This window comes from Cricetulus griseus, chromosome 9 (assembly GCF_003668045.3).
Source record: "Cricetulus griseus strain 17A/GY chromosome 9, alternate assembly CriGri-PICRH-1.0, whole genome shotgun sequence".
In the NCBI taxonomy this organism is placed as follows: Eukaryota; Metazoa; Chordata; class Mammalia; order Rodentia; family Cricetidae; genus Cricetulus; species Cricetulus griseus.
The window spans coordinates 13,755,920-13,765,355 of record NC_048602.1 but is presented as its reverse complement, the minus strand read 5'-3'; the positions used below and the strand labels follow the sequence as shown (position 1 = coordinate 13,765,355).

The 9,436-nt window shown below is 40.9% G+C and overlaps 2 pseudogenes; both read left to right on the top strand.

The window, feature by feature from the left end:
• Positions 1–320: 320 nt before the first annotated feature.
• LOC100763352 lies at positions 321–1,292 on the top strand (annotated as a pseudogene).
• A 6,128-nt stretch (positions 1,293–7,420) lies between these two features.
• LOC100763059 lies at positions 7,421–8,906 on the top strand (annotated as a pseudogene).
• Positions 8,907–9,436: the final 530 nt, after the last annotated feature.

Sequence of the window (9,436 nt, the reverse complement as noted above, 5' to 3'; positions counted from 1 at the left end):
TTCTTTGAAAGTTATAAATCTCAAAGTCATTTAATATGCATTGATATGACGGCTATGTATGTTGAAGGATATTTTTTTATTTTTTATTTGTTTCTTTCCTTCCAGGAAGGCCAACTTATACTTTTCTGGCTGTCCCAGAGCTCTCTAAATAGATGAATTGTTTATGACCTCTGAAATATCTGCCTGCCTCTGCCTTCGGAAATATGGGATTAAAGGCATGGACCACGACAAAGATAGTTTAACATTTTAATTAATTTTATTCTTTATTTTATGAGTTAGGGTTTATCAGTGTAGGCCTGTCTGTTCTGTAACTCTCAGCTATGGAGCCAGATGGAGCTGGTGAAGCAGCTTTATGGAAGAATACCTGTTTTTGCATGGGGCCAGTTGTACCTGTGTAGGTTCCTTTTCCCAAAGGTGCTGGTGATATGGTTGCTACAGGACAAGAAGAAATTTTCTGGGAGGAACCTTGGGATGACAGACTTGAGAATTCTGGTGCCCAGAACAGTCCAGAGATGTCCTTGATTGAAGTTCCCATTCCTGATTTCAGTTTCCATAAGGATGAGAGTTTAGACATCTACATTTCTGCTTATGAACACCCTAACAACTTCTGGATCCAAATAATTGGCTCCCACAACCACCAGTTGGATCAACTTATCATTGAGATGACCCAGCAATATGAAAATATTCTTCCTGAAGACTTGACTGTGCAGGTAGGAGACATTGTAGCATAACATTATTCTGCAGACGGTTCCTGGTATCGAGCCCAGATTTTTGGTACCCTGGAAAATGGGAACTTGGACTTCTGTTTTGTGGACTTTGGAAATAATGGAGGTTGCCCACTGAAGGATCTCAGGGCTCTCTGTAGTGACTTCCTGGGCCTTCCCTTTCAAGCAATAAAATTCAGTCTGGCACAAATCGCCCCCTCAGGTGAACAGTGGGAAGAGGAAGCTCTAGATGAGTTTGAGAGACTCACTCATTTTGGTGAATTGAAGCCATTGCTGGCAAAGATCTCTAGCTATGTCAGGACTGGAAACTCAACTTGGCCAAAAATCCATTCATATGATACCAATAATGGGAAGAAACTTGATACTGGTCTAGAATTAGTTTGCAAAGGATATGCAGTAGATGTTCCTGAAGATGTGGAAGAAGATGGAACTGTCCCATATGTCTTGAAGGACATGGTCACTGAAACAGATACTTCTTTTGCTAGCATACTCATTGAGACCAAAAAGAGCCCTGAAGAGACAGCACATACCCTATCCTGCCTCAGCTTATCAGAAGAAACTACATAGTGCTTTCTTATGTAGCCCAGGCTTCAAGTGTGAAGTTTTCTGAACTAACTTCTCATCATTTATCATTTTCATTAAATAAAAAGATTTTGAGTAAGATTTAGATTGTATCTTCCTACTTTGCATTTCAAAACATCAAAACTTTAAAAAATCAGGGAGTTGGATTCGTGGAGGTGACACAAACCTTTAATCCCAGAACTTGGAAGACAGAGAAAGGACTATTTAGGACTATTTAGGCTATAGAGTGACTGCCCGGATAGGCTGCAAAACTAAACCAAGAAACCCTGACATAAAAACAAAACAAAACAAAAACCATATTAGAGATGACAGTCTGTAAGATTGTATTCTGTGGGGCACGAGAGATGGCTCAATGAGTCAGAGATATTCTTTGTTTACCATGTATGTGAACTTCAATTCAAAGCTCCCAGTAGATGGCTTACAACAATTTATCTGGAACCCCAGTTGGTGGGTATCTGAGTCCATCATCCATTCTCCTAGTGTGTTAAGCATGCCCATCTTTGCGCACACATGTACTGACAACAAACTTCTGCACAGAACAAAGAATGGGCTTGTTAACCTAAAAGCTTGTAATTTGATTCCTAGCACTTTCATTAGGAATACCACATATGTCTGTTTATCTGATTCCAGGGAATTGAAAATCCCTTTCTATACTATGGGCCTCCACACACAAGAGGCAGACACACAAAAACACAAACATTAAGGGAAATAATCCACTGATTTAAAAAATAAGTCTTAGGTGTGTGGTAGATCATAACTTTATAACCAGAGTTTGTGCCTGACCTAGCTACTCTTTAGGTCAGCCTGGTCTTTAATTGACTGCCCAATTGACAAGAATTATGCCATTCTGTTCTTGTAGTGCTTGGGAGGCAGAGGTGAGAGGAGCTGAGAATTTGAGGCCGAGTTAGTTTAGAAAGGGATTTCCAGAATAGCTAGACTTAAGTAAAGACATTCTGTCTTAAATCTATACCTCTTTCTCCCTTTCTCCCTCTATCTTTGTATCTTTTGCATCCTAGTCACAGCATGTACCTCTAAGTTACCTGGTGCTCAGAAATATCTCTGTCTCTGTCACCTGAGTGCTGGGATTATAGGAATACTATCCATGGAATGTTTTGGCCACATATCCATGGTTGACCTCAATTTCACTCTGTAGACAGCCTGCCCTCAAACTTGCAATTCTCCTGCCTCAGCATCACAAGTAGCAGGGTTATAGGTCTATGCCACCGGGACTGTATCTTATACATCCTCTGATAACAATAAGAGTGTATGATTATTTCTGTTTTTTGAAAACCATATCTTTGTGGGGAGTTTTATTTCTTACTTGAAATAAGGTTGCCTTGTAGGCAACCCTGAGGCCTGGCCTGTGAATCCTGATCTGCATTCTGCCAAATACATGGTGAAACTATCTTTTTGCACCAACGGGGTGTGTAGATGTATTATATGTGCCTACCATTTCTTTCGGTTTATTGACACAGGTTTTCTCTGAGTGTCAACCCTGGCTCATCTGGATCTCACTTTGCACATCAGACTTGCCCCAAATCACAGAAATTCAGCCCCTTTTGCCTACAAATTGCTGGGATTAAAAGTGGGGCCACCAAGCCCTGTTTGAATACCTTGTGTTAAAACTATGCTAATTCACAGGAAAGCCCCTACAATGGGACACCATTGGAAGGTACAATTCTCAGTGCTTGGAGACCACAATCATTTTAAGTTTGCAATCAATGATACTCCATTTGAAGAATAAAAATCAGTGGAAAATTGAAAAACAGCAAAAACATAGGCTCACAGTTTTAATGGTATTTAGTCAGATGCCCATCATGACAAACACAGATTACAGATTTCTGAGCTATTAACTGATAATTTGCCTTCTCAAGAAACAAAATTCAAATGGAGGAAGTTTAGTTCAGTGAGCAGACTGGGAGGTCCTCGGCATCAAATCCCTTGTGTGGAATGTCTTGCGTCTCCTGGTTAATCCCAACTCACCCAATTCATCATCTGATACTAAGAATGTCCAAGGCCAGTTAAAAATACATGCTGCCCCACCTGAAAAATTAGAGGGGCAATGGTGGGACATTGCTTTATTCCCATCATTTGGTATGCAGAGTGAGGCTGATCTCATATTTTGAGTTGTGACTGGTCTACTTTCTGTAGCCTAAGCAGGCTTTGGATCAGTTTGTAGTCGAACCCTGAAGCCTGGCCTTTGAGTCCTCATCTGCTTTCTGCCAAATACCAGGAAAAACAGTCTTGTCCAACTAAGGTGTTGTGACTAACATTTCTATTGTTTTCTTCACTCAAGTTTTCTCTGTGTCACTGCCCTGGCTATTCTGGGACTCACTTTGTAAATCAACTTGCATCAAACTCTCAGTAATTCACCTCCCTTTGTCTCCAAAGTACTGGGATCTAAGGCAGGTGCCACCAAGCCCTGTTTGAATAAATTCTATAATATTTCAAAAATAGGTTTAGTCACAGGAAAGCCCTTAAATTGGGACATTATGTAGAGCTGACATATCTTAGAAATCGAGGCTGTATTTGTTGAATGTTTGCAAACAATTAGACTCCATATGAAGAATAAAAATCAGTGGAAAAGTTGAAAATAAAAAATATCCAGGCTCATACTTTTAATGTTATCTTGTTTGAGGCTCATCCGAACAACTGCAAGTCAGAGGACTGTGTGAGCTCTGAACTGATCATTTGCCTTCAAAAATGACAAAATTCAAATGGATATGGTTTAGTTCTTGGGCAGACTGGGCCATCCTCAGCATCAAATCCTTTTTGTGGTGGGCCATGCTGCTCATGGTTAATGCCATCTCATCCAGGTCATCATGAGGTACTAAGAAAGATCAAGGTCAGATATGGATACATGTGTCCCCACCTGAAATAATTAGTGGGGCAATTTTGGGACAAACCTTTATTTCTAGCAGTTGGTAGGCAGATTGAGACATATTTCATTGTTTGTGTTCATCTTAGTCGACAAAAAAAAAAGTGACTGAATAGCCAGGGCTAATCAGATAAATTATTTCTGGAAAAAAGGAATGATTTAAAAAACTATCATTCGGTAGTAGTTTGGTCATATATTCTAGCACGATACTGCTCTCCTGTTTCCCTGTTTTATAGCAAGAGCAGCTTACACAATGTTTCCAGAGAAGAAAGCAAATAAATATACAATTTGCACTTAAGGAAGCAGCTGAAGAGTTTGGAAAAGGCACACACTCAAAGCTTATGGACCTCAAACTCAGCGTGTGTAAGACAGGTACTGAAGTTTTTAGTAATCAGAAGTTGTACAACTGTATGAGTCCTGCCTGAGCTACAGGAAGCGCATGCACTCTGAGAGATTACATAGTGTTGGGGAACAATTTTGGGAGAAAACACAAATAATTGGAAGATCTGAGTTCTGGGAGATGACTTATCTTGGAAAGGATTTCCACCAAATATGTGAAAATAACTTGTGTTTCCGTCTTTCATGAATGAAGGGTAATGACAAAATACACAAGTTGTCTATCACCTCCACATGTGGGCCCTAGAATGAGTGTGTCCAGAACACATTCACAATAAAAATATGTAAAGAAAAACAAAGTGAAATTCTCAATGTAGTGATGGCCATTCTGGAATTGCTCTGTGGTCCATGTTGCCCTCACACTCACAGAAATACACCTGCCTCTGCATCCCACATCCTGGGATTAAAAGAATGTGCCACCTCACACTGGATGCTTGTTTTTTTTAATGAATTGGTTATAGTAAATTATGTCATAAATATATTCTATCTTCTACTTATATTTCACCTAGTTTGGGGGATTTATGCTAGGATTTCACACAGAGATGTAAAAGAGGTCTCTCTGTGCCTTACCAAACACTGCATTGTTAATTTTGCAGCAAATCATTACTGTAATTCATTTCAATCTTCTGGGATGTCAAGAAAATTTAATAGGAGGTGACCCATTAAACTGAGGTCTGCCCTTACAAAGGTTTTAAGAAAAAAAAAATAAAGGTTAAAAGACCTTTCTCAGCACTGCAGTGCAAAGTGGAAAACACCTGGTATACAAGCTAAGGGACCCCAGGGAAGCATGGAAAGCAATTCATTCTGTGACAGAAATCTAATTGCTTTGTACTGATGCCCATTCATTGAACACCCAATCTACAAGCAGAGATGTCAGCATCAGGCCTGTGCCTTGGTGAATTTGTATAAGGAATTTGGGGCAAATGAATTCTTTGCACATCCATTGACCTGGGGAGCAGATGGAGGATCTAGATTGCCCATGAAGTGGAGTTGGGTGGTTGTAGTATCATGAATGAAAAAAGTCATAGCCAGAGAGTTGTAAAATTTACCAGGCCTGCTCCATCAATAAGGGATGTCAAATAAAATAGCCTTATACTGTGGTACACATCTTTAATCCCCCCCCATCACAGAGGGAGAGGAAAGCACATGCAAATCTTTGGTTTTGAGGACAGCCTCTTGTACAGAGTTTGTTTCAGAACAGTCAGGGTTACATAGAAAACCCCTGTCTCAAAAAAGGAAAAAAAGGAGGGGTGGTAGCAATCAGAAGCATTAGCATGACTTTAGGCAGCCTGACTTGAGGCCTTTTTATTGTGATAGTCTCCAAGTTGTGAAGGCCGCATTTTAAATATGTCAAGCCCCAAGATTGGAGAACTAAGAGGATGTGGCACAAGATGTTTCTTTGATTATATCTGCTCAATGATGAAATTCTTCCGAAAATATACAAAGCCCATATAGGTTGTAGCTGTAGACTTGGTGGGCCATTGAGTGGGAGGGTGTGGTCGAATGATGTGAAAAAGGTATAGGAGATGGGAGGGGCCAGATGGGAAATATATTTAAGTCAGGTTCCTTGACGTGAGTTTCAAACAGCAACATCTATCTGGTGAAAACTGGAGTTCATGCTGATCACCCAGGCCAGGAAGGCTTCTATGTAGATGAGAGTGGGGGTTGGTGGTATTGGAGAGGGACCAGAGGCTGGGAGGGTGAAAATGACTGTACCATTTTTTACTCCCAACAGCAATGAATAAGCAATCCTTTCTCCCTACATGGTCACCAGCATGAGGTATTGTTGATTGTGTATTTTTCAACATTTCTGAGAAAGTTAAAAATCTCAAAGTGATGTTAATATGCATTGGTCTGATGGCTGTATATGTTGAAGAATTATTTTTAATTGTTTCTTTCCTTTTGAGGACAGGCCATCTTATACTTGCTTGACTGTCCTGTAGATCTCTTTTAGATCAGGTTTTTCATGACCTCACAAGTATCCTCCTGCCTCTTCATCCTGAATGATGGGATTGACGTCCTGGACCACCACCCAGAGCCAGTTGAAATTTTTAATTCATTTTATTATTTGTTTTATGAGTTAGGGTGTTTCAGTGTAGGCCTAGCTGTTCTGTAAGTCTCAGTGATTATTTATCAGCCCTCCAACTCAGAGATCCCCCTGCCTCTGCCTCCCTACTGGTGGGATAATAGGTGTGTGTCACCATCCCCTGTTAGGGTTGCTTGTTTTTAATTTCATTTTAAAAAAATCAATGTATACAAAATAATCCCCATCTGTGAGATATTGTGTGACAAAACTCGGTCTTGCACTGCTGTCTACTTGCCCGAGGTAGTACACAGATAAAAGAACAAAGTGAATATTTTTCTTTAAGTCTAATTTGATGAACTGAGAGTTGTCTATGGTTTATTTACAGAGTCCTAAACCCTTGGCATAACAACCATAGTGTAGTATAGGTCCTATCATCAGGGCAGGTTTAGATGAGTTAAATGCAGTCTGTTTGTTTATGTCTGTGTCTGTATTTTCATTGTTATTATGTTTTCTTTGAGACATGGTCACCTGCAGGTCAGGCAGGATTGGTGCTGCTCTGTATTCAAGGCTGGCCTTATAATCCCCTGATCCTTTGCTTAAGGCTCCATGCACTAGGATTGGCTGCAGCCTGGGAACTCAATTGATAGACTTCAAGACAGGCTTTGATTGGTGCAGACCTGCCTCGGGGGCGTGGCATGCGGCTGCAAAATAGCTGCCTGCTTGACTGCTGAGCCCTGGTAGCACCCAGGACAAGGGGACAGTACGGTGCAAGGCTAAGATGCGGGACTCCAGACAAGAAAATACCCCAGAATAATGGCCACTTCATGGACAAACCTGTCCACTGTTCAAAAAATAGTCCTGGGACTTCGAATGCCAGCAAGTGCAGTGATTGTCCACATCCTATACTGCCAATACAGGGAAAGCAGAGAAGAAACATTGGCAATTGTTGGAGAAGATGATATCTAGATAGAGATGCGAATTCCCGAGGAGGCTGTGAAGATGATCATTGGTCGACAAGGAACCAATATTAGAGAGCTGAGGAAACAGACAGGAGCTAGGAATGACATAGACTCGGAGGATGCAAGCAATGAGCAAGTGCTGCTTATCAGTGGCTTTCCTGTTCACGTGTGCAAGGCGAAAGCAGCAATCCATCAGATCCTGAGAGAAAACTCCCTATGTTTGAGAAACTCTCAGTCCCCCAGCCATCTTTGAACAGAATCATAGGGAGAGGTGGCGAGATGATTCGTTGTAGCTGTAAGGTTTCTGGAGCCAAAATTCCACATGATAATGAATCAGAGAGGACGTTACTACCAATCAGTGTGAGAAGAGAAGTGATGGAGCCAGGTGGAGCTGGTGAAGCAGCTTTATGGAAGAATACCTATTCTAGCATGGGGCCAGCTGTACCCGTGGAGGTTCATCTCCACAAAGGTGTTGGTGATATGGTTGCTGCAGGACCAAAAGAAAGTTCCTGGGAGAAACCTAATGGTGACAGTCTTGAGAATTCTGGTGCCCAGAACAGTCCAGAGACATCCATGATAGAAGTTCCCAGTACTGACTTCATCTTCCATAAGGATGAGACTTCCATGTAGAAATCTATGTTTCTGCTTCTGAAAACTCTAATCAATTTTGGATCAAAATCAATGGCTCCCACAACCTCCAATTGGATCAACTTACCATTGAGATTACCCAGTACTATGAAAACAGTCTGCCTGAAGACTTGACTGTGCAGGTAGGAGACATTGTAGCAGTACCTTATTCTTCAGATGGTTCCTGGTATCGAGCCCAGATTCTTGGTACCCTGGACAATGGGAACTTGGACCTCTATTTTGTGGACTTTGGAGATAATGAACATTTCCCAGTGAAGGATCTCAGGGCTCTCAGAACTGACTTCCTGAGCCTTCCCTTTCAAGCAATAGAATGCAGTCTGGGAAGAATCATCCCCTCAAGTGATCACTGCAAAGAGGAAGCTCTAGATGAGTTTGAGAGACTCATTCACTGTGCTGACTCCAAGGCATTGTTGGCCAAGATCTCTATCTATGTCCAGACTGGAGTCTCAACTTGGAAAAAATCCATTTATATGATAGCAGTAATGGGAAGAAACTTGATATTGTCCTAGAATTAGTTCACAAAGGATATGCAGTAGAACTTCCTGAAGATGTGGAAGAAGATAGAACTCTCCCAGATGTGTTGAAGACATTGACACTGAAACAGATGCTTCTTTTGCCAGCATACTCAATGAGAACAAAAAGAGATACCTTACACCGTATCCTGCCTCACCCTATCAGAAGTAACTATATAGTGTTTTGTTATATAGTCCATGCTGTCACCCAGATACTAGCAGTATATTTCCTGCTTCCTGAGTGCCGAGACTGAAGGTGTGTGTTAAAGTCCTGTGTTACTGTGAAATTTTCAGAAATAACTACTCATCGGTTCTCATTTTCATTAAATAAAATGATTTTGATTAAGATTTAAAGTGTATCTTACTACTTTGCATTTCAATACTTCAAAATTTAAATCAGGGATTTGGATGTGTGTGGATGACATACACCTTAATCCTAGAACTTGGAAAGCAGAGAATGGAATATCTAGGATGCTCTAGTCAATAGAGTGACTGCCAGGACAGGCTCCAAAACTAAACACAGAAACCCTGATATGAAAACAAAGCAAAAACAAAAAATATATTAGAGATCACAGTCTATAAGATTATATCCTGTGAAGCAGGAGAGGTGGCTCAGTGAGTCAGAGAAATTGTTTGTTTAACATGGATGGGAACTTCAATTTGAAGCTCCCAGAATATGAATTACAGCAAGTTATCTGGAACCCCTTTTG